Below are 11,603 nucleotides of genomic sequence, written 5' to 3' on the forward strand. Positions count from 1 at the left end.
TGACTGAAGGAACGTTTAAACAGCATTACTGCTCTTAAAACTGATTTATTAAGCAAAATCATGCTCATCGTCCTCTGATTCGACCGTTAATGAATCACACAATATGAAAGAACCCTGCAATAAGAAACAACAAGTAGAATTTAGATGGTTGCAATATTGTGATCCTTGGACCGCGAAGTATGCAAATGCAAGTTCTCATATCCAAAAGAGAAAGGGAAGATGGGGACGGCTCCTGGTTTGAATACTCCACTAATCCCCAGCAGTGATCACCGTTTTCTATTTTATCTCTGGGTCATCTATACTGCAAGGTCAGACAGCGCCTGTCTCAGCCCGTCTATATTTGACAGATGCTTACCTGACATCACCCACCCGGCCTGAGAGCCTTTAATACTTAATTTTAGTGCACTCGCTCTCCTCTTTGTACCCTTTCAAACCAAGACATTTCCCTTCTCAATCAAAGCCATCCAAAGCACTAATTCCATGTTTCCCTCAAAAGCTGAACTAAGAAAAAAAAAGAAAAGAAGCTGGCCATCGTGGTACAAGTAACCTTGCTCCAAGGGTAGCCTTTGTGCTTAGCAAAGGGCTCAGATTGTTCTGAAAAGGGGGACAGCAGCAACACAGAGCACTCAGTGGCAACATTTGGCCTCTTTTGCACAGATGATAATGACCAAGCAGATTAGGAGGACGCAAGCCTTAATGGTCATCTTTCGTGTGGCTACTATCTTCAGGTTGTCATGGTGAACACCCCCCCTCCCCTCCCACCACCACCACCACCCCCCAAGCTCCACCTTCAACAAACAACAACAACAAAAAAAAAAACAGTCCATTCACAATGTAGCACTGACAGTGTCGAAAATCTCCTGCATTTACGTTTTAATCAGGAGCCTCGGAGATATTTATGTGACCTTCAAGGCTGAAAATTTTCACAAAACAACAGAACAGGGGGCTGGTAAATCCCTCAGCCACAGCCTGCTGGGTGTGAAGGTTAGATAATGAATACCCTTGCATAGTCACTCTCTTCATTCCTGTTAACAAAACCAAAAATGAACCTTTTCATCTCAGCCGATCGTTTCTTGAAGCTCCTGCAGGGTCTCTTTAATGCAAAAAAAAAAAATAAATAAGAAAGAAGAAGAAGCACCAAATGAAAATCAGAAATAAGGTGAGGATCAGAGGTGGAAGCAAGCAGGCAAGCTTGAGCTATCTGAAAGTCTACTGCTCAGCCTTCTTTTAGTATAGTCACCTCAGTTGGCTGCTCTCTCGTCTCTCTCTCTCGGGGCTGACAGAATTATCTTCTGCATCAGAGCTGAGGCTGGGCCAGCGATCCACACAGAGGACTCCATTTCACACAGCCAGCCCCACAGTGGCTAAGGAGACAGAGCCAATCACGCTGGAGTATCAGTGGCATGGCCATCCACCATTTTGTGCTCCTCAAGGTCTTTGACTGTCCTGCTCAGCTGAGTGGAGCAGCCTCTGCTCGCTCTGCTATCTGGTTACACAGATGGTAGTGTTTAACTTTAAGAGCACGGACCTGAGCGAGCAGCTTCCCCTCCTGTCGGTTCCTCTGCAGACTGTCATGGCAGTCAGCAAAAAAAGGAGAAGTGAGATGTGTGGTTTTCTTCACTGCCAAGATGGCCACCTATGAGCGTGGCTTCACAGGCTGTAGACAATCTCCTTAATCTCATGATAGTACCTCCATATACGGAGCTGTGATACGGTTTTTAAGAAGATATGAGGAAGCTTCTGTAGATAAAACTGCTGTATGAGATGATCAGTTGATCCAACATCAGCTTTTATTACTTTGTGACGGAGGTGAAATCTTTCTTTCGAAGCTGAAAAGATGAAACTTGAAGCAACCCTCAGCAACATGATTAAATATTCCATCCAAAAATGATTAAGTGCACAATTTAATTAATAGCCTGAGGCGTGATTATTTTTGCAATTTTATATGGGAAGGAATATTTGGTTTTCTCAAGAGGTTTCATCCCTTGAGTTTAAAGAGAAAAATCATTGTGTTAAGCAGTGTACACAAGTAGGCTATAGCTTTAAAGAAAAAAAAAAGCCTTACTGCACACATACAGTAAGCTCGAGCCAGATCTTCCAAAACTGAAACACACGGGTTTGTGGGCTAAATAAACACCAGCAAAGAGTCATGCAAGTGAAGGATGTCCAAGGACAGATCTTGGAGAGAAACCAGGAAGTGTTTTTCCACAAGGACAATTACTCCAGGAAACCTTACATTCCATGCAGCCTTGTAGTCCATCTCTCCTAGGAAACTATTTCCTGACGTAAATCAATCTGCTGCTGTTTAGAAGAAATTCTGTAACGTCTCAAAAATAAAAAATTAAAATATTGCATGCTTCAGAATTTTCAGCATGGTAATGAGTCAAATTAAGACCTGAAAGTAAATAAAGAGGACCACATCAAGCTAATGAAACAAAAATATGATAACTTATTACTGTCCAACTGATCTTTATGACACATATCCATGATGCATGACAAAACGGACAAAAGGAGCTTTCTGAGGAGCTCAGAAACAAAGTGGTTGGTTCTCATCAGCCTGGAAATGATTAAAAAAACATCTCTACAGATTCAGGAATCCATAAATCCACAGTCCAACAGATTGTGAACAAATGGAGAAGATTTAAGACGAGCGTTAGCCTCCACAGGAGTGGTCAACCAGCAAAGATCACTCCAACAGGAAGACGCATGATAGAGGTCACAGAAGAACCCAGAGTAACTTCTAAACAACTAAAGGCCTCACTCACATTAACCACAGTTAATGTTCATGAATCCACCATCACAAGTACACTGAACAACCACGGTGTCCATGTAAGTGTCAAGCACATGGCCACGGCTCTCTGAAAAGAACATTTTTGCCTGCCTACAGTTTGCTAAACATCATGTGCAAAAGCCACAGAACTATTAGGAAAATGTTCTGTGGACAGATGAGACCAAAGTAGAATTGTTTGGTTTAAATGAGAAGCCTCAAGTCTGAAGATGAAAAACATTGCATTCCATCATCAGAACCTCATCCAGTCTATGAAACACAGGGGTAGTAACGTCCTTGTTTGGGCCTGTTTTGCTGCATCTGGGCCAGGACGGCCAATGAAGAAAAAAAAAAAGAATATGTCAGGACATCTGTCCGTGAGCTGAATCTTAAGAGAAACTGGGTCATGCAGCAAGACAACAACCCCAAATACACAAGTCATTCTACGAAAGGATGGTTGAAGAAGAACAAAATAAATGTTTTGGAACAGCCAAGTCAAAGTCCTGACCTTAATCCAATAGAAATGTTATGGAAAGATCTGAACCAAGCAGTTCATGTGACGAAACCCAACAATGTCTCAGAACTAAAGCACTTCTGTACTGAGCAAATTGCTAAAAATTTCTCCAAGCCGTCGTAGACGACTGATCAGCAGTTACCAGAAAACTTTAGTTGCTGCACAAGGGGGTCACCCCAGACACTAAACTCAGAGATATGCACAAATGATTAATCCTCTTGAGTAAATGAGAACATCAATATAATACTACTGTAGTTTCATTTGTCTGCTTGGGTTCTCTTTGTCTACTTCCAGGACTCCTCAAGGGCACAAAAACTTTTAGTAAGCAAAATAACTATGGACAGACTGCACACAGTGGCTGCTCTCGAGGTATCAAAGTTTACAAAAACAGCATCCAAGAAAACCAGTAAGGAGAACGGTATTTATATGATGATGAATCTAATATGCCCTCTTTCTAACTGTCTCTTCACTCAAGCACACTACCATTCAAATCAGAAGCATAAACTTTGATTTTATCTCTTTTGTTTATGTAAATGCCGTCACCTGAATCCAATTCTCCTCTTCTACCAGAGAACAAAAGCCAGATTACATGGAAAGACTACAGGGTTTCTAGTAAGAGTTTCTCAGTGGACAACTGCCAGAAAACACTGCAATGCTGACTTCCTTGTAAGCCTGACATGGCAGTTACTACAGTTACAGGGAGTGGGTGAGGTTACAAGCTAGTCAGGATGAAGTATTTCACATTGACCTTTAGAGGAGGCAGGATTCCATCAAAACAAAGATCTAAAAAGTCAAACTTGGTCTGGTTTCCTCGCAGAAACATGTTAAAGTCGCCAATGAGTTTATTTAAGAACAGAAAAAGGGTAAGGTTCCTCTCCAGGTCCACCAAACCAACCACTTGAGGCAACAAGTTTGAGAAGGGAAAGATGAGAGACCCATCAATATTAACTTACCACTGAGACCTCCTTTCCGAGCTCTTAAATATTTAATCGTCCTTGGACAGCTCTGTTGCTTCGGAGGCCGAGCCAGTGTGGATCCTTTCTACAAGACCACTCCTGTTCCTGCTCAATGAAGGCCTTGTCCAGTCGCACCACACTGCCCAAGGAACGGGCGTCTCCAAAGAATTCAGGATTTTTTCCACCACAGGCAGCTTGAAGCTGACAGAGCTGGTGCACTGTGTCTCATTTCAGAAGCAATCTAAACTGGAAACCTCGTTGTAGAAGCCTTCATTTACCTCACTGAACAAACGTGTCACGTTAAGCTCATCATAAAACAAGTCGGCTACATGCTTAACATACGCATGCTGAAAGGACTAGCATAGATAGAGATAGGCACAGCTGTGAGCTTCACTGGGTTAGAAGTCCCTTTTTTTTTTTTTTTTTTTTTCCAGGAGGGGAAAAGACAACGTTGAACTGTTGATGTTCTGGTGGAAAGCAGAGAGGAGGAACCAGTTTTGCAGCAGTGTAACGTGGCAACTGACAACAGAAACTGGAATGACACCTTCACCAAGCCACTTCCTTGTTCCACTTAAACCCTTATATGATATGCTTTTCAGTGTATCAAACAGGCCCGTGTTATAGATACACAGTATTACACATCTCAACACTCAAGCGTTAGTTTGAACTCTGAGCTATTTCGTGGCCGAATGATAAAGCAATATTTTTAGGAAGTGAGGTTAGTAAAAACGCATGAGAAAGTCCGAGGTTTGTGCCGTACTACAACGGCCACACTCGTCTGGATGTGTTTTTCAGCACGCTCGCGACTGTAGCAGCAGCGGGGCCGGGCGGCATCTCATGAGCCATGCATCATGTCAAGAAAGCACTCACTGGAGCATTTCAATTTGCTTTTGTGTGCCTCCCCAGCCTTCTTCACTGCCCCAGGTAGGGGAGAATGGAGAAGTGCATCACCCAGTGTGAGCGAGGGAGTGAATGACAGAGAGATGGAGGGAAGGAAGGAGTGAAGGGGGGGGGAGTGGTTGTATGTGTGTTTAAGCAAGATACACAGAGAGATGGTGAGAGGCCAGCTTCACGACCACTTCCTTCCAGCGTTCAGGCCATCACACAAGTCTCTCTTATTTGATCCTCTGTCCTCTTTGTCGAGCTTTTCCAGCTTAATCCTGAAATACCTTGCAAAATCCAGTTATGTAATTTTTTTTTTTTTCTATCTGCCATAGTTCAGTTCTGCCCCGTCACCTTAAAGCTGGGCTGCAAGTACAATGTGTTTTAAATATTTCACACGGGTGAGGCAGGATTCAACCACAGCGACTTAAACGTCACAGATTTGGACCATGAAATTAACTTCTGATGCTGCGTGGCGTGTTGCGACAGGAATATCCTATAGCATGTTACAAGGCAGTTTGAATAATTCAGTGCTGTGAAATTACATTATAAATGGAGTAAGTTTCAGCACATTTGCAAAGATGTATGACTGTAGTCGCAGAGGCCCAGGTGTATCTGAGATCATTCGGAATAAATTCACTAAGACGCTGCTCTGTTCACAGATATGGACCACGTGTCAGAGAACTAGTTTAAGTACTAGTTTCTGCAATTCATTCATCATCAAGTAACCATTCACTCACAGTCCAGATTATACGCTTACATTATGTGTTTAGTCATATCAGAAGTTTAAAATACACAAAAGTATTTGCTCATCTGCCTTTAAATGCATATGAACTTAAGTGACATCCCATTCTTAATCCATAGGGTTTAATATGACGTCAGTCCCAACTCTGTAGCTATGACAGCTTCAATTCTTCTGGGAAGGCTTTCCACAAGGTTTAGGAGTGTGTTTATGGAAATTTTTGACCATTTGACTATGTTGGATGAGAGGACCTGGCTCACAGTCTTAGTCTAATTCTTACCAAAGGTGTTCTATCGGGTCGAGGCCGGTCAAGTTCTTCCACACCAAACTCTCTCATCCATGTCTTTATGGATGTTGTTTTGTGGACAGGTTCTCAGTCATGTTGGAACAGGAAGGGGCCATCCCCAAACTATTGAATTGTCCAAAATCTCTTGGTATGCTGAAGCATTCAGAGTTCCTTTCACAGGTACCAAGAAGCCAAAACCACCTCCTGAAAAACAACCCCACACCATAATCCCCCCACCCCCTCCACCAAACTTCAACACAATCCAGTCAGACAACTATACTGACAACCTGGCAACCGCCAAGATTGCTCCATCAGATAACCACATGGAGAAGCATGATTCGTCACTCCAGGGAACGCGAGAGCGAGCCATTCTTTCACAAACGTTTGTAGAAGCAGTCTACATGCCTAGCTGTTTGATGTCATACACCTGTGGCCATGGAAGTGATTGGAACACCCGAATTCAATTATTTGGATGGGCAAGTGAATACTTTTGACAATTAAATTCTGTCCACCAAATAATCCGTTAAATGACAGGCGAGCTTAACATTTTAGAGACAATCTTTCAAGAAAGCGCAGAAGCACACCTTAAGCCCCGGCGACTTCCATTTCGCTTACTCAAATTAGTGACGCATGTTAACACACAGATGTGTCACTTATTAAACTGCATCTGTGAAATTTGCACACACAGAAGCCGGGCACTTCAGGGGCCTTGGAGAGTCTGTGGGACCCTCAACTGTTAGTGTTGCGTGAATAGGTCAAGAATGAGCCGAAACCCTGTGAAAGTCATTACAGGAACTGCTACTGCAAAGACAGACCACACAGTATCGCAGAGATAATCTGCGTAGACTCAGAGCTTTCGAGAAGAAAAAATAAATATATACATATATATATATATATATATATATATATAAAACAACATAATCACTTCCTGGTTTACGACACTGATCTCATTTGCAGAACATCCACCATCCATGAGATGGTTGACTTGCAGGTGTCCGCGAGACGAATGTGTCGAGCGCAGCAGATTCCTGTCTGCTCGTCCTCTGTCGGCTCCTCCTTGAGAACCTGTTTGCCCTGCCACGCCAGGGAGAAGGAGCATTGCCACCATTTTGACTGCTCTTCTCAGCCTCAGCATTGTCGCAGCACAGTGTGTCAAGCTCACAGTCTCCTTGTCAGCAAGATTTCACACAGTGGCCAGTGGAACTGCAGAGCGTAGCACAACCACACGCAGACACGCACCCTCGCACACATACAGCAGCTACCGAGCACACACTACGGCGAGAAAACACGCCTCCTTCACTTCTCCGACAGGCTGCTCAACAGACACCTTCAGGATATAAAGTGTGAAAAGTCACCTGAGGCTGCACAGTGGACGCCGAGTGCATTACAACATAAGGCCTGTTAATAAGTGGCCCACAGTCTAATCCATTAGTCTAAATGACTTTTAACGAACATCAAATAAATAAAGTATAATCTCGCAATAACAAGCTCACATGCTGCCCTGTACACACACACACACACACACACACACACACACACGATCAGCCTACAACAGCCAGTGCAAATAACAAGTTATTTCGAGCCTCTAGAACAGTTTGACCACGTCTGAGCACAGAAAAAGAAAACGAGAATCATCTGGAGAACTTCCTCTAAGAAACTATCTGTAGCAGTCATTACTTCACCCTCACAATTGTAAAAGCAGAAGAGGGAGAGGGAAAGCATGTGCGTGGTGACAACACTTTGTTGAACATTAACTACCTGCGTGGTTAAAAAAAAGAAAGAAAGAAAGAAAGAAAAAAAAAGGATTTATCAGCATTAAAATTCCTATCTCATCCACGTGTCCCTCAGCCAGTGTAAACATTTTCTGAAAACTGCACATGTGTGATAGACAGATTTTTTTTTTTTTTTTTAAAAAAATTGAAGTTGGTGGAGTTAAAAGACCGAAGGTAACCTTGACAGCCGCCGCTAAAAGATCTAACCTCACTTTTCAGAGTTCTTCTGCTTCCTCTGGCAGACTAAACTTCCGAGGCTAGAAAAGGAAGCAGAAGCAGAAGAAGAAGGAGAAGGAGAAGGAGAAGGAGGAGGAGGAGGAGGAGGAGGAAGGAGAGGATGTGGCCAATCGGTTTCTGAACACAACCTTTGTTCTGGCGTGAGGGATCCTGCCTGTCTGACTCCAGGGCTCTCTCCTTGGAGACTCATCTGCTTTCCTCCATTTTATGGTGAAGCCCTACTACTAGTGTCACATACCTGACTTGAGACCAGTGACAGCGATCAGGCATCCCAAACAGTGCAGAGAGAGGGGGGGGGGGGGCGAGCGGGTAGCAAATGTAGCAAATAGCAAAACGTTAGAATAAAAAAAAAATTAAAAAAAGGAAAAACATTTAAAGCCACACTTTTACATTCGACCATCGAGATATCCAGCTCCAACACCGTGGAGAACCACAGTCCTAAATCGCCACATACATTTTTAGAAATAATAAAAAATATATCACAGAGGATAGCCTCCTCACAATGGACATGGCTTTCATGTGTAAGTGAGTGAGCGTGTGTGTGTGTGTGTGTGTACTGGACCAGCGGCTATGCCATCTACTGTGTGTCGCTAATGGAGGCTGGTTGGGAGAGGAGAGCAATCCGTGCAATGGCTTCTCCATGAAGCTAACGCGCAACAACACGCACGGCCGGAGAAGGGACGCACAGCCGGGGCCAATAATTCCCCTGACCAGACATGTCAGAATAACGAAACACTCCGCTCCGGTGCTGCCGAAACACGCAGCCGATCCTCTCTACACCGCCGCGTCCATTTCCTTGTGTCACTTTGACAACAAACCGAAAGGCGACATAGCGAGGGGAGCGCTAGGCTGCTTAGGATATTAACTGGGAAGCGAGAAGACCCACTTGACTTTGGCTGCATGGTTGCCAGCCGGAGCGCCCACCCGACTAAAAAATCTCGCCCCGACTTCCTCTCCCGAGTCGCCAGGACCTGAACTAAAGGGAGAGACGAGGGGAGATCAGCTCTATCCAGGTCATTCACGAGGCGCTCTCCAAATTATATCCCATGATCTACCATACCGACGTTCTCGCAGACCTTGAAAGCCCAGCCGAAATCTTGACGAAACTGGAAATATAGTGCAAGAGGGGAAAACTCACTGGTACAATCTTCTCCTCAAGCGATCCTCCCAAAAGTTGTCCTCGTATTTCATGCGTGCGCCCGGTCGGTCTAATGGATGATCGCCATCTTTCCTGCTTCTCCTTTGCTGCAGCTGCAGATGACCTGAGATCCGTCTGTCTCTGAATAATGAGCAACCACACAGACAAGGAAGACAATCTGCAAAGCAGGCTACACAAAGAAGTTTGGGAGACTAGCAAGCACCAGAGGGTGCACAAGAGTTTACGATGAGACGAGGGAGCATCAGCAGGATGGACAACGTCTATGCCTGAGAAGCTCATCCTTCATCTAGACTGAAGTCAGATTGTCTGCAAAGCCTTATCAGCGGCTCAGACCACCACCAGGCACATGCGGCCACCGTGATTTTTTATATAGGCTTGCATACTATGTCTGCCACGTCATGAGGTTATCTGCAGTTCACTTTGGTGGTGATGCTGCTTCATACCCCAACCACCCAGACAGATAGATACACATCCTTATATATTAAAATGAGAATATAAAAAAAATAAAAATAAAAATGTAGTGTGTTTAAAAAATATTCTAAATATATTTTTTTAATCAAAAATTTCTGCACTTTTAATAAAACATGTCCCCCAAGCACATATCGCAATCCTCCAAAGGTCTTTATTCAAATAAAAATAAGAAGAATAAAAGAGTGAATGAATCATCAAATGAATTCAAATCATCTATTTTGCTGTCACTGTGTGCCAAAAAAAAATCATCATCATAATAATAATAATAATAATAAACATGGCTGACGTGTCATTGCACTGTTACTGTAGACGTGCTGCAGGCTGCTGCTCTGTCCACCAGCTGCTAACAAAGAGGGAGCCCAAGACAAAAGGTGCAGGGTCCTGCTCAGATGTATGTCAGGATGGATGGCTGGGTGGGGGCTGCGCCGCACGAAAGGGGGTACGCACATGGGTGGGTGGGTGGCTTGGCTCGTGAGGAGAGCCGGTCCACCTTGCATGACTGAACAACCCTAATATGATCCGAGGACGGGTTTCTCCCCGTCTGGCTCTCGTCGGGAGCATTTTAAGATTTAATCACGTTTAATAGGTGCACAGATGTGGATGCTCTGATGTTCACACCCCATATATTCAAAAGACTCCGACTGTCATGAGATTCAGGATTTGTATGCGCTGTGTGATGCAGACATCCCCTTTTTTCCCTCTATAAATTAACATTATTGAGCTTTAACGATTGCAGCTGCAGAACTGCAACAATGTTTTTAGGATTAAAAACACTTTAAAACTTTTTAATTGTCGTCGGACGCCGAACTAAAATAGGAATAACTCAGCTCAGCATTGGATCAGTTCCTCTTTATCTTTAAAATGCACCACAATCATTTTGGGGTAGACTGTTTGTTCCAAGCATCTTGGAGAACGTGCTTCATCTCTTTGGATTATGACTATTTCAGTTGCTTCTGTTTCTTCATGTAATCCCCAGACTGACTCCGTCGTTGTTGATATCATGGCTCTGGGGGTGGAGGATTGGGGTAATTGGGACATTGGGTGGGGTGAATTACCATCTGTTGCAGGACTCTTTGTTCTTCTTGTTGCTGAAGATACTTATTTGACACTGTGATTATAAGGTTGGGGTTGTCATTGTGGTGCAAAATGACTTTGGGACTATCAGATGGCCTCAAGTGCCACCAATTTATGTACCATATACAACATTAACGATAAACCTTAACTTTACTCAGACTTAGACAAACTGTAATGATCTACAAGAAATATGTTAATATAATAAAATTATATATATATATAGCATTATGTGAAGGTTGATATTTAGTTTTTCGTGCTCATTCATAATAATTACGGCTCTCTGCATGGTGCTCACATTTGTGTTTTTTTCCCCGTCTTTTAGAGACAGTAGATGGCAACAACAACATCTGCGCTGATTACTCAAACAAAGACGTGGACTGTTCTGTGTGCTTTAGGTTTTTCATTCATTCAGGGAGAAAAAAAAAAAAAGTTTCTGTCTGCGATGCTCAAACACATGAAAACCCTCAGCCACAAATCTTGTGAGCGAGCATTTGTTGTCTGATTTACAGGCAGAGACACAGAGAGGAATTAAATTTGTGTAAGATACGGACGTAGTTAATCATGTTTGACAAGTGTTGATGTTGCCTCCTGCGAGGATCAGTTATGAATTATGGATTGCGGATGCATCTATATTATTTTTTTATGGAATTTAATACAAAGCTAGAGATGGTAAATTACATTCAGTCACTTTCTGCATTACCAGCCTGCTACCCATGTCTCTGTGGATGCTAATACTCGAGTAG

The 11,603-nt window shown here is 43.3% G+C and overlaps 1 protein-coding gene across 3 annotated transcripts in view; it reads right to left on the reverse strand.

The window, feature by feature from the left end:
* znf462 (zinc finger protein 462) overlaps window positions 1-9,989 on the reverse strand; it is a 55,956-nt gene extending 45,967 nt beyond the window's left edge. The window contains exon 1 of one of the 3 annotated variants that reach the window (XM_047569072.1): window positions 9,295-9,989. The gene's annotated coding sequence lies outside the window, so the exon portion shown is untranslated. Of the gene's footprint in view, window positions 1-1,240; window positions 1,520-9,294 lie in introns of those variants that run through there. The other 2 variants (XM_047569075.1, XM_047569073.1) reach the window with 2 other exon arrangements.
* Window positions 9,990-11,603: the final 1,614 nt, after the last annotated feature.

This window comes from Mugil cephalus, chromosome 19, assembly GCF_022458985.1.
Source record: "Mugil cephalus isolate CIBA_MC_2020 chromosome 19, CIBA_Mcephalus_1.1, whole genome shotgun sequence".
Lineage (NCBI taxonomy): Eukaryota > Metazoa > Chordata > Actinopteri > Mugiliformes > Mugilidae > Mugil > Mugil cephalus.